The sequence below is a fragment of the Eupeodes corollae genome, chromosome 1 (genome assembly GCF_945859685.1).
Source record: "Eupeodes corollae chromosome 1, idEupCoro1.1, whole genome shotgun sequence".
NCBI lineage: Eukaryota > Metazoa > Arthropoda > Insecta > Diptera > Syrphidae > Eupeodes > Eupeodes corollae.
The window spans coordinates 296,245,528-296,258,310 of NC_079147.1; the positions used below are offsets into that span (position 1 = coordinate 296,245,528).

General features: G+C 31.2%; 1 protein-coding gene across 1 annotated transcript in view; it reads left to right on the forward strand.

Moving 5' to 3' along the window:
- Positions 1-267: 267 nt before the first annotated feature.
- LOC129940907 (ras-related protein Rap-1b-like) overlaps positions 268-12,783 on the forward strand; it is a 113,760-nt gene continuing 101,244 nt past the window's right edge. Inside the window, exon 1 of the mRNA XM_056049434.1 lies at positions 268-424. The gene's annotated coding sequence lies outside the window, so the exon portion shown is untranslated. The remainder of the gene's footprint in view (positions 425-12,783) is intronic.

Below are 12,783 nucleotides of genomic sequence, written 5' to 3' on the forward strand. Positions count from 1 at the left end.
CCCCGCTATTTTCTGGATTTTTCAATAGAATTGAGCTTTATGCTCTCCCAGTGGCACTTTAGTTTTTGAAATCCCGTTTTTTGTTATGGCTCCCTCAACAGTTTTCCCCGGGAACTCGAAGCGAATTGGTCGTTTAGCTAAGGTAACAATAACACTTACTCGTGTGATAGTGGTTTAAATTCTGTGTGTGTTTCTTTTTTTGGAAGACAGTGTACTTGATTTTAAAAAATTAATCTACAGATTAATAAAATATTTTGAGTGAATGAAATAAAAATATTAATACAAAAATTATTAAAAATTTTGATTAAATATTGAAAAAAAGTGAAATCGTCGAGTGATTTTCAAACATCAATTTTTCTTTATGGAATAAAAGAGCGAATAAAATTTAATCAAGGATTTTTGTATCAAGGATTTCAATTCTCACGTGAGTTCTACTGCTTTCTATTTGTTTTCTATCTTTTTATTGCAGTTTATTCTCTTTTTATAGCCTTGAGCAACAGGCAAAAGTTTATTTTCGTTTTCGCACATAAATTTTGTAAAAATATATAAAAAAAAAATGTTTAATAGACTAACTTTTGGAATTTACAACTGCGTTGTTTTTTTATTTTTGTTGGTTTCCTTGAAATTGCATTTGCGTATGTTTATCTACCTTGGAGCAACTGGTGGTAGATGGAGTAGATGATTGTACTTATGCTCTCTCGTCTGGAAAATAAAAAGAAACATAGGTATTTGACGGGTATAATGTTATTTTTACTTGCAAAGGTAGATACTTGTCTAACAGGGGCAAGTTTGGGATTCATAGAAAAAAAGGACGAAATGAAGAATTTGAATATAAACTTGGCCACTGAAGGGATATTTTTAAAATTTTGGACGTGATGGAACATTCTGGAAAACTAATTTTGAAGCATTTTAAAGTAAATATTAAATAAAAACATAGATTTTTGAATTTTGGCTTTTGATTTTTTTTTAAATTTTCAAATCTAAAAAATAAGAGAATAAATACAAGAATCCAGTCTTCAAATTTATGTACATAAAAGGCACACAAAATCTTCATTTTGAGCCTAGTTAAATGTCATTGCACAGAACTATCACAGCCTTTATTTCTTAAGACATCTTCTTCGGCATCAGTGTTGAGTTCGTTGTCGCAAACTGTGAAAGATTGTTTTCGAGGTTTGTTTCTGCCTTTTGACTTTTATGTTTCATAAATCGTTTTTTTTTTTTCAATAGCATTTTTTCGATTCTGTCTTATTTTTTAACTTCCCATAGGAAGTTATTGTAATGGGTCCGATTTGTCAAATTGAAAATTTTAACATTTCTCGACGTTTCAAGGCTCCTAGAGTCGAAATAAAAGATTTTTAGAAAGATGTCTGTGCGTTTGTACGTCCGTACGTCCGTACGTTCGCGACTTTTTTTTCGTTATCCATAGCTCAAGAACCAGAAGAGATATCGACTTAAAATACATTTTATTATACAGATAATACTAAAGCATGATGAAGAACAATTTTACCAATTATTATTTGTCGATTCAAATCATTATCAAATATCTTTTCAAAAACTTGAAATTTATACTTCAAACTTATTTTGAATTATAAGAAATATTGTTTTCAACATTTTGAAAAATGTTGAGAAAAATCGAATTGACAGTTTTTTTAAAAAAAATAAAAAAAAACCTAAAAAAAAATGTATAAAAGTTGTTAAAAATTTATTTTCGACTCAAATATATTTTCCAAACATTGAGATATTGGCTTTAATTTACTTTTATCTTTCAAAAAATATAGTTGTCAACGTTCAGTTAAAGTTTGAAAAAAATCGAACTTACAGTTTTTTTTATAAAAAAATAAAAACCGAAAAAAAAATTAACAAAAGTTGTTAAAAAATGATTATCGACTCAAATATGTTTTAAAAACTTTAAGATAATAGCTTGTAATTAATTTTTTCTTATAAGAAATATTGTTTTCAACATTAGGACAAATTTTGAGAAAAATTGAATTGACAGCTTTTTTACAAAAAATAAAAAACTAAAAAAAAATGTAAAAAAGTTGGTAAAAATTGGTTTTGGACTTAAATATCTCTTGCAAAATTTTAAATATTGGCTTCAAACTAATTTTATCTTATAAGAAATATTGTTTTCAACATTTGGTAAAATTTTTTAAAAATTCGAATTGACAGTTTTTTACAATATACTAACTCTAAAAAAAAACAATACCTACTAAAACTTGGTAAACATTTAGTTACGGCTTAAATAGCTTTTCCAAAATTAAAAATATTGGCTTGAAACTTAATTTATTTTACAGAAAATAATATTCAGTATTTTTTATATAAAAATCCAACAGTCCGTTTTTTCATAAAAAATAAAATCTACAAAAAAACGTACGCAGATATGGTTAAAATTGATACGAGTATATAATTATAGACAAACTTTCAAGCAAGACAAATCGACAGACGGGATGGGAAGTTATCATTGTGGGTCGCATCCCGGCCTCTTTTTCTTTAAACTTTCCATTTGAACATGTGCTACTTGATGAGCTTACTGCTTTCGTTATAGATTTAAATGTGGATGTCCTTGGGTCGTCCTTTGTAAGTCCTTTAGGTTGCTTTAAAACACTAAAATTTATTTGTGCTACATGCGGGCTTAGTGGATCCAAAATTGTTAGGTTTTCTTTTTCATTTGATAATTTTATATCGTATATGTTTCTGTAACCTTTGAGGCCGATAACTTAGCCTGTTTTTGGTGCGAAACCAAAAGTTGTCTCGTCCCCATTAAAAATTCGTGCTAGGTTATTCAAAATATCTCTGACGTTAATTTATGTCAAGTTAATTTCTTAGTCAAGTTAGCATTTATAAATGTTTTTAAATTCCCATAGGAAGTTATTGCAATAAGTCCAATTTGTTGAATTGAAGAATTTGAAATTTCTTGCTAGTGTCGAAAAACGATTTTTAGAAAGATGTCTGTGATTGCGTGTGTACGTACGTTCGTGACGTTTTTTCGTCGCTCATAGCTCAAGAACCAGAGAAGATATCGACTACAAATACATTTTTTTATGCAAATAATAATGCAGAAAGATGCATAAAGGGCTCTCAAGAAAAAATGGGTTGGTGTTTTTTTTACCACAGCAGGAGAACAATTTAGTAAACCCTAAATATCTCACGAACTAATGACGCTAAAGACTTGAATTACATTTTATATAACATATTGTAATTGTAAAGTGATACCAAACCAGTATATTTTTTTGAAAAAAAATCCTATTAAAGGATTTTTTTTATAAATCAAAAAAAAAAAAAAAAATTGTCGCCTCGAAAATTATACGAAAAAAAAAAATGATTTCATCTCTAAAACAATTTAGTGCAACAAAAAATAACGTTTTTAACATCTGGTAGGTATAATCATGAGAAAAAAACAAATTGACAGTTTTTTTTATTAAAAATAAAAACCTAAAAAAAAGTTATTAAACACTCAATTTCGATTCAAATATCTCTTTAAAAACTTTAGATTATGGCTTCAAGCTTATTTAATTGTCATCATTCGTTTAAATTTTAAGAAAAATCGATTTCACATTTTTATTTTACATAAAATAAAAACCTAAACAAAAAAAAATTCAAAACTTTGAGATATTGGTGTTAAACTCGTCTTGTCTTTTAAAAAATATTGTTGTCAACATCCATTCAATTTTTTTTAGTTATTTTACATAAAACTAAGAACCTAAAAAAAAATTACAAAAGTTGGTAAAAATTGATTTTCAACTCAGATATTGTTTCAAAAATTTGAGATTATTGCTTCCAACTAATTTTCACTCATATGAAATATTGTTTTCAACATTTGAAAAAGTTTTGAGAAAATTCCAATTGACAGTTCTTCTTGCAACAAATAGAAGCCTAATAAAATGAATAAAAGTTGGTAAAAATTGTTTTTCGACCTAAATATTTTTGTAAAACTTTGAGATATAAAAATCCAACACTCCGTTTTTTCATAAACAACCTTAACTACTTGATATAAAAAATGTTCTTGGTAATTATAAAACTTTTAAGAATAATTGAACTAACAACTTTTTTAACCCAACACGAAAAACCTAAAAACTTTTAAGAAGAGAAATCATCAGACGGGATGGAATGTTATCAGTGTGGGTAACTAAACTAAGCTCTTTTTGGCCCGGTTCAAATAATTATAATTCCATTTCTTGTCACGTCAGCTATTTTTAATGGTGTGATTCTTTTTTCGTAGATCAATATTTTTTTACATCCAGAAGCTCATCTATTAAAAAACCAATCTGTTTAAGCCCATGGGAAACTTTTCTATTTATCCTATTATAAAGTGTAGGTATGGGTACTCCAAACTCCTTGAGAACTCAAATTGTTGTTGGTTATACCTTTTGAGGAATTGTCTAGCCCGGCTTCCGAATATTTTTGATATTTTTGTTTTATTGTGGCTGAGAGATGTTTCCGTTTTAAAATGTACGCAAGAAACGATTGAAGATTAATAATTGTTCGGACACAGGAAAAAAATAAAGAAAAATGTTTTCGAATACTATCCCTAAGGATTTTGTGATATTTAGTGTCCGAAAGAAGTCAACATTTACTAATTTCCCATAATATTTCAAACTTGAGCAAAAGAAAACTAATTTGATGAAGTTGCCTATATTTGAACATTAGCGTTCGAATGGGAAACTCGACCAATAAAATTTATTACATAAATTATGTACTTTTACGAGGAAACAATTGTTTAATTAAATAATAATATATTTAAAATAAGAAAAACACAAGGTATTTACCATAATTAAATTAAATAAAATAATTTTAATGTTGCCATTAATTGTGCTAGTTTAACATTTCCCAAGTTTAATGGTAGTTAAACATTTGAAATTATGCTTTTACATAAGTTAGAAATCAGAGAAATTACTAAGTTTGAACGACATTTTTTTATTAAATGTTCGACTACTGGAAGTGGTAGAATTCAGGCGGCTCTACTCTAAAAAATTTAAGAAAAAATTCTCTGAAAAACATTTTCAAGGTAAACCTTTTTGTTTGCAAGTACTTTTAACATTTTTGAAGGCTTAATGTGTTTTGGTTAAAGAAATGACTAACCTAACATAAGTTTCGAATTCAGAACCAAATTAATATAAAAGAAGATGTGCTATTTTCGAGCCAAGTGCGTGCATACATGAGATGTTTATCAAATATTTTTTTATTTTAATATAACTGGCAAATATTTTAAAAAAATCGCTTTTCTGTTGTTAAAGATTGAAGAAGAAAGTTTGAAGAAGTTCAGTTTTTTTTGCTATAAAAATTCATATCTTTTTAAAGTATTAAATCAAAAGCCATACAAAAATCTTTTTGAGGTTTGAAAATGAAACATCATATTCTCGAAATTATATATGCTTTTAAAAAAAATAGTTTATTTTACATAAATAGAAAATATCTGAAAAATCCGTGATGATATTTACTTTTTGTTGGTACGCTTAAGTTAATTTTGTACCTTTAGTTTAATTTCAATTTATGGACAAATTAATATGTTTCTCCAAAATAACTTCTTCAAATGATGCTTAATTGCGCTAACAGACATTTTATTCGTTTAGGTTAAAGATTAATTTAATTACTGATGGAGGCAAATAGGTAATTGTACCTTGTAAAATACTCGTAAATATAGCTATGCATCTTAGGTTTGGTAAGTAAGAAAGTAAGAGACTTGGAAGCTTAAAAAAATTACTAGATGTGGGCTATGTCTCAATTTAAGGATATGAAGCATCATTTACAATAATCCAAATTAAATCAATATCAGCCCAAAAAAGACATTTATTTTGAATTGGCTTACATATCAATTCTCATTGAAGCGTCTTAATTTGGATATTTCGGGAACTAAAGTCCATAAAAAGTTTCTTTTTTACTAAAAGCATCGTTATACAGACTTGTACGCTATAATTTGTTAAGTTTCAATGTCTGTAGGTATATATACATACATTTAAAAAAAAACTAAAAATGACTTGATTAGAAGACCAAAATTCTGTTCAATTTCGTTTATTTGTTTTTGAGTAGTATATTACTCTTACTTTTTATTTGAATCTTTAACATAAAATAGAAAATAAAGATATTTAAAAAAAACTAAGTACAGATGCTGTACTTAAAGTTATCATTTATTTTCATTATTGAAAATTTTTTTATGATTATTGGTAAACAGAAACTGAAATCACACGATCTAGGCGGCCAATTGACCGGTCCCGAACGCGAAATAAAATGTTTACCGAACTTGCCTCTCAATAAGTCCATTGTTGCGAGTACTGTGTGGCATGTGGCACCGTCTTGTTGAAACCACATGTCATGCAAATCAAGTTCTTGCATTTTAGGCAAAAAGGCGCTCACCATTCACAGTTTCGTTACGATTCGCATCATCTTTGAAGAAGTACGGTCCAATGATGCCACCAGCCCATAAACCCATCAAACTGTGACTTAATCAATGCTTAATCCAAAATCGTCAATTCTGCTTATTTGCGTACTCATTGAGCCAAAAATGATCATCGTCGCTGAACATAAGAAGCGCGCGATGTACTTTCTTAACAAACCACGCATTTTTATAACAAAATTATAAATTATAATTTGCAAGCGTTGTTCGTTTGTAAGACGATTCATGGTTAAATTATAGACCAAACTGAACATGTTTAACAGCAAAACAAAATACGATACGTGCGTCAGCAGTTTAGACCAGTGTTGCAAAAAAGATAATAGCTGAAAAATCACCTTTTTATAAGGCTAGACTTAAATTTTACTTCATTTTTTAACGAATATCTGATTTTTGATTTTATAGTCTCGAATATAATCGTTCTTTGTGTTCCCATCTATCAATTTTTGGTTTCAATAATCAACTCTAACTTCAAATGTTTAGCAGAAAATTTTGTTTCAATGACATACATTTTTCAAAGATACCTGTGTATAAAAATAGTAGTAGGGATCTCGAAAAGGAAGAAAAGCGTGGAGGAGAGAGCGGAGCGATAGCTGTTATGTACAATGGAATTTCTTGATATCTCCCAAATTAATTTCTACTACTATTTTTTGTAAAATTTATTTTTTTATGAAAAAACGGACTGTTGGATTTTTATAAAAAAAAATACTTATAATAGAAAACAACATTTTCTGTCAAATAAAAAGAGTTTGAAAACAATATTTTTTAATTTTTAAAAGCTATTTCAGTCTTAAGTAATTTTTTACCAAGTTTAAGTATTGTTTTTTGTTAGGTTTGAATATTTTTTTTTTAACAGTCAATTAGATTTTTCTCAAAATTTTACTGAATGTTGACAACAATATTTCTTAAAAGTGAAAATTTGATGCAAGCCATAATCTCAAATTTTTGAAAAGATGTTTGAGTCGAAATTCAATTTTTACGAACTTTGAGTAATGTTTTTTTAAGGTTTTTATTTTTTATAAACAAAACTATCGATTACATTTTTTCCAAAATTTTATCAGATTTCACAAACGTTATTCTTCGTTGCACAAAAATGTTTTGAAGATGAAATCATATTTTATTCCTAAAATTTTCGAGGTGAACATTTTTTTTTTCATATTTATAAAAACCGTTTTTAGGATTTTTTTCCAAAAATATACTTCCTTGATATCACGTTGAAATATATAATATACAATTTAATTCAAGTTTTCAGCATCATTAGTTCATGAGATATTTGGGGTTAACAACATTTTCACTTTTATTTTTAAACTGCTATGGTACAAAAACCACCTACGCATTTTTTTTTTCTTCAGAGCTCTTTTTACATCTTTCTGATTTATTGTTTGTATAACAAAATTTATTTGAAGTCTATATACATCTCTTCTGGTTCTTGAGCTGTCTACGACGAAAAAAACGTCGCGAACGTACGTACACACTCACGCAGAGACATTTTTCTTAAAATCTTATATTTCGACTCTAGGGACCTTGGGAAGTCGAGAAATGTCAACATTTTCAATTCGACGAATCGGACAAAATATAATAACTTCCTGTGGGAAGTTAAACAATTACTCCTGAAATTGAAAATATATGTTTGACATTCATTTTTTAAAATAATTTGTGAAAAAATGGAGTGCACAGAAAAAGTTTGGGTAAACATTGTAATTTATAGCTAAAACAAAAATATCCCACATCGATCATATTAATTTATTCATTATAACTCTTTTCCGAGGTCTTACGATTTTGAATGGTCCAGGCACTCCACTATAAGTTTGTTCGCTTGTTTATTAGCATATAAGCCTTTTTTTTAAAGAAGTCTCTCGGCGTCTAGTAAGTTATGAAATACAAATATCAATTATCGTTTTGTTTGTCGAGTGCATCAAATATGATGGCACAATCTTAAAACTCCAGTTAGTATTTTAAATAACATTGTTTTTATATACCTAAGAAAGAAAATTTTACATTTATAGCCATTTGGATTTTTGGATACGCATTAATGCACCTACTCAAGACTTGAGTGAGTAGGTTATTAATAAGGCTGATACTCCGCTTTTGGACCTTATTTTAGTAGCTGATTGAGTAGAATTTGAAGCAATACGTTAAAATAACCGCTTTTTTCGGGAAGTTGTTGCTTGGGCTGTGCGTCCTTTTTGGTTTTTTCCATAGTTTTGGGGATCAGCAAGATAGTTGTTTACAACTGTCTTACTTCTGTTCAGCTGCCTTGCTATTTCTCGGCTTGAGAGTCCCATTTCCTTGAAAGCATCGATTTGTCCTCTTTCTGCTACTGTCAACGTCTTTCCGGAACCCATTTGTAGTTGAAATTTAATAAAAATAGTTATTTGTAAAACGTTCTTAAATATTGTAACCCAAATTTTGAAAAAAATTGCTGATCTGAACTTCTACAACGAAATATTCGCAATGGCCTCATCCTAGTGACTCACTTTTTTATATCCTTTTTAGGTAGCTCATTCATTAATGTAGGGAAATTCCAACGGTCTTTTCTAATTAACCCTTTAATTGTATCACTTTGTTTTAAGAAAATATGTACCTCATGTAGTAAAATTTTCCGGGTTAAACAAATTCCAACAGGTATCGGACCGAAAATCGGTTAAAAAATATGTGGCCTCATCCTAGTGATTGGCAGTGTATGTTTGCTTACACTGCCTAGACTCAGAAAACTTTTAAATGATAAGAATTTTTTCATAGATTTTGTCAAGTGAAAGTTCAAATTACGTTTTCTTGAGCTATTGTCTCCTTAGTGAAACCCACGGTAACTTATGGAATCATTGGGAAATGTTCACTTTTTTTTAATTCTAAGTATGCAAATATTTAATAATTATTAAATATGCATATACGAGTGTGTACATATATGAATGAACCTATACAAGTGCTACATAAATATAAAAATCACCATGAAAAGACAAAACATTTCCACTTTAAATGCAAATGAACTTGTATCACATTGCGATATGATTTTCCCTAGAAAAAGTATATTTATTTTACTGCTCAACATAAAAAAAAGTGAAAGTTTATGTCTACCTACAGCTTTGAATAACACTCAACTGAATCATATCACAGTCCTTATTTTCTTAAGAGCGAGTCATGGAATCAAGTCATCCTTTTTATTTTGAATACGAGTGAACATAAATCCTCTCCAATCAGTAAACCTCCATAAAGGTGATGTTTGAAATAAATGTGTGCTTTAAAAATGGATTTTTTTTAAACTACAGACCCTTTGGTTTCTTAACGCACCACAAGATTTGTTTACCTAGAAAATTAAGTTAAAAATTTAAGATTATTTTATGTTTGACAAACTTGATTGATGTTTTATTTAGGAATGAAATTTTCAATTTATAAAACTGTGTTTTATTTGAATACGTTTTAATAAAATGTCTACATTAAAAGTGATAAGGGATATTAAGTATCCCTGTTGAAAAAAATAACTATTTTGAAGAAAGGACATTTTAAATCCTTATAACAAGATTGAATTCTTTAGATTTAATCTGACATTGAATAGGATGCGAGAAAGGTAGACATTTCTATTGCTTTTCTTTTCAAAGCTTTTCTATATTAAGTCTTATTTTTGCTACGTCAGATATCTTACTTACTTACTTAAGGTGGCGCTACAGTCCGGAGCGGACCTGGGCCTCAACCAACAAGCGTCTCCAGCCAGCTCGGTCCCTAGCTAGCTGTCTCCAGTTTCGCACGCCAAGTTGGTTGAGGTCCTCTCCCACCTGGGTGCGCCACCTGAGTCGCGGTCTTCCTCTACTGCGCCGTCCCTCGGGATTGGATTCGAAGACCTTCCGGGCTGGAGCGTTGATGTCCATCCGCTCTACATGACCTAGCCATCTAAGCCGTTGGACTTTGATTCTGCTAACTAGGTCAGTGTCGCTGTACAGCCCGTACAGCTCGTCGTTATATCTTCTCCTCCATTCTCCATCTATGCGTACGAGACCAAAAATCGCCCGAAGAATTTTTCTCTCGAAGCATCCTAAGACGCTCTCATCTTTCTTTGACAGGGTCCAGGCCTCAGCGCCATAAATGAGAACCGGGATGATGAGTGTCTTATAGATGGTGATTTTACATGCTCGAGAGAGGACTTTACTTCTCAATTGCCTTCTAAGTCCAAAGAAGCAGCGATTTGCAAGAGTTATTCTTCGTTTGATTTCAGCGCTGGTGTCGTTGTCTGCATTAATAGCGGTGCCTAGGTAGACAAAGTTCTTAACTACCTCAAAGTTATAGCTGTCCATGGTGACGTTTTGTCCAAGACGTCGTCGTTCAGTGTCCTTTTTTGATGACAGCATATACTTGGTCTTGCCCTCATTGACCACTAAACCCATCTTCTTCGCTTCCGTCGCAATGCTCAAAAACGCTCCACTGACATCACGCTTTGATCTTCCAATTATGTCAATATCATCTGCGTATCCGAGTAATTGGATGGATCTTTGGAAGATTGTGCCTCTAGTGTTGACGATTGAGTTTTGCACAATTCTTTCCAGAACGATGTTGAAGAAGTCGCATGACAGTGCATCGCCTTGTCTAAAACCTTTTTTGACATCAAATGCATCGGTAAGATCTTTTCCGACCTTGATAGAGCAGCGTGCATTCTCCATCGTCATTCTGCACAAACGGATAAGTTTGACAGGGATGCCAAAACTAGACATTGCTCGGTAGAGCTCTTCCCTATAGATGCTGTCATACGCGGCTTTAAAATCGATAAAGAGATGGTGGGTATCGATTTGAAGCTCCTGGGTTTTTTCCAAGATCTGCCGTAGTGTGAATATTTGGTCGATAGTGGACTTTCCTGGTCTGAAGCCACACTGATAAGGACCAATCAGGTTGTTGACGAATGGCTTCAGACGTTCACATAATACGGCAGAGAGGATCTTATACGCAATGTTAAGGAGACTGATGCCTCTGTAGTTGGCGCAATTTAGAGGGTCTCCTTTCTTATGTATCGGGCACACTATGCTGAGATTCCACTCATCGGGCATGCTTTCTTCCGACCAAATTTTGCAGATGAGTTGGTGCATGCTCCCTACCAAGTCATCGCCTGCTGCTTTGAATAGTTCGGCGGTGATGCCGTCAGCTCCAGCAGCTTTGTTTGACTTAAGTTTAGATATAGCTATCTTCACTTCGTCAAGGTCGGGTAGGCGGAATTGTTGATCTGCGTCGTCGAGGTTGAGTGGTTCTATCTCCCTTACAGCGGAGTTCGGTTCGTCATCGCCGTTATATAATTTGGAGAAGTGATCTTTCCATATTCTCAGCATCGACTGTGGTTCTACTACGATGTTCCCTTGATCGTCTTTACAGGCTTCGGTTCGTGGCTGGTACCCTTGGGAGGTTTTTTTTACCTTTTGGTAAAATTTACGAACCTCATTCCTGTTGTGACATCCCTCTATCTCCTCGATCGCGCGAATTAAGTTAACAGACAACGAAAGTTTTTAAAAAAAATAAACAACTTTATTTGTTGACGTCCAAAAATCAAATGCACAAGATTTTTAATTCATAACCTTCACAATGAGAACAAACTATAGATACATATTTATTATTTGGTGTGAGAACGGAAATGCAGAAGGCTTCTCACACCTGAATTTAAATGGTTTTAGTTTACAAATTCAAAATAAAGCAACTATGTGCTGACAATCAAATTTAAATGAAATGTAATATTATTTATAATGAACATTAAGTAAAGGTTATGATTACATTGATATTGTATATATATATATTTATGAAGATTCATAACTCCTCCCGCCTAAGTATGAAGTGACGGCCATGATAATGTAACATTATCGTTCGGAGCTTCTTGGTCCATTGCTTCCTCTTCAGGATTATTGTTTCTATGACGTTTAAGGTATAGTATGGTTGCAGTTAAGATAAAGATGATGATGATGTAAATCAAAAACTCTGGTCGGTGGTCTGGCATATCTTTGGTCAAAGTGATAACTTCGGTGTTGGTTATTTTGGTTGCTTCCAATGTACTGCTATTAAATTTGTCTAAATGAAGAGAGTTATTAATTTTTATAAAAATTGATGGAATAATTTTAATTTGATCCCAAAACATAGTTAATTTGTTTTTGTAGATAATATTGTTAATTTTTATTTCACATTCTTCATAATGCAAAAGCAGGGTTCCGGAGATAAATTTGTCATCGATTCCACATGTTGAAGTCATCTTCGTGGTCGGGGAATTAATTAATAGTATGAATCCTTCTTCTGGTTGGGTGATACTACTGTTGATGGTGGTTTCGATGACGTCACAGGTTGCTTCCTTGTTTTGAATGATTTTTGGTATGCATTTTTCAGAGGTCAAGTTCTTTAGCTCTTCTTTTGGGCAGTAAAACGTATGTTCAATGGAT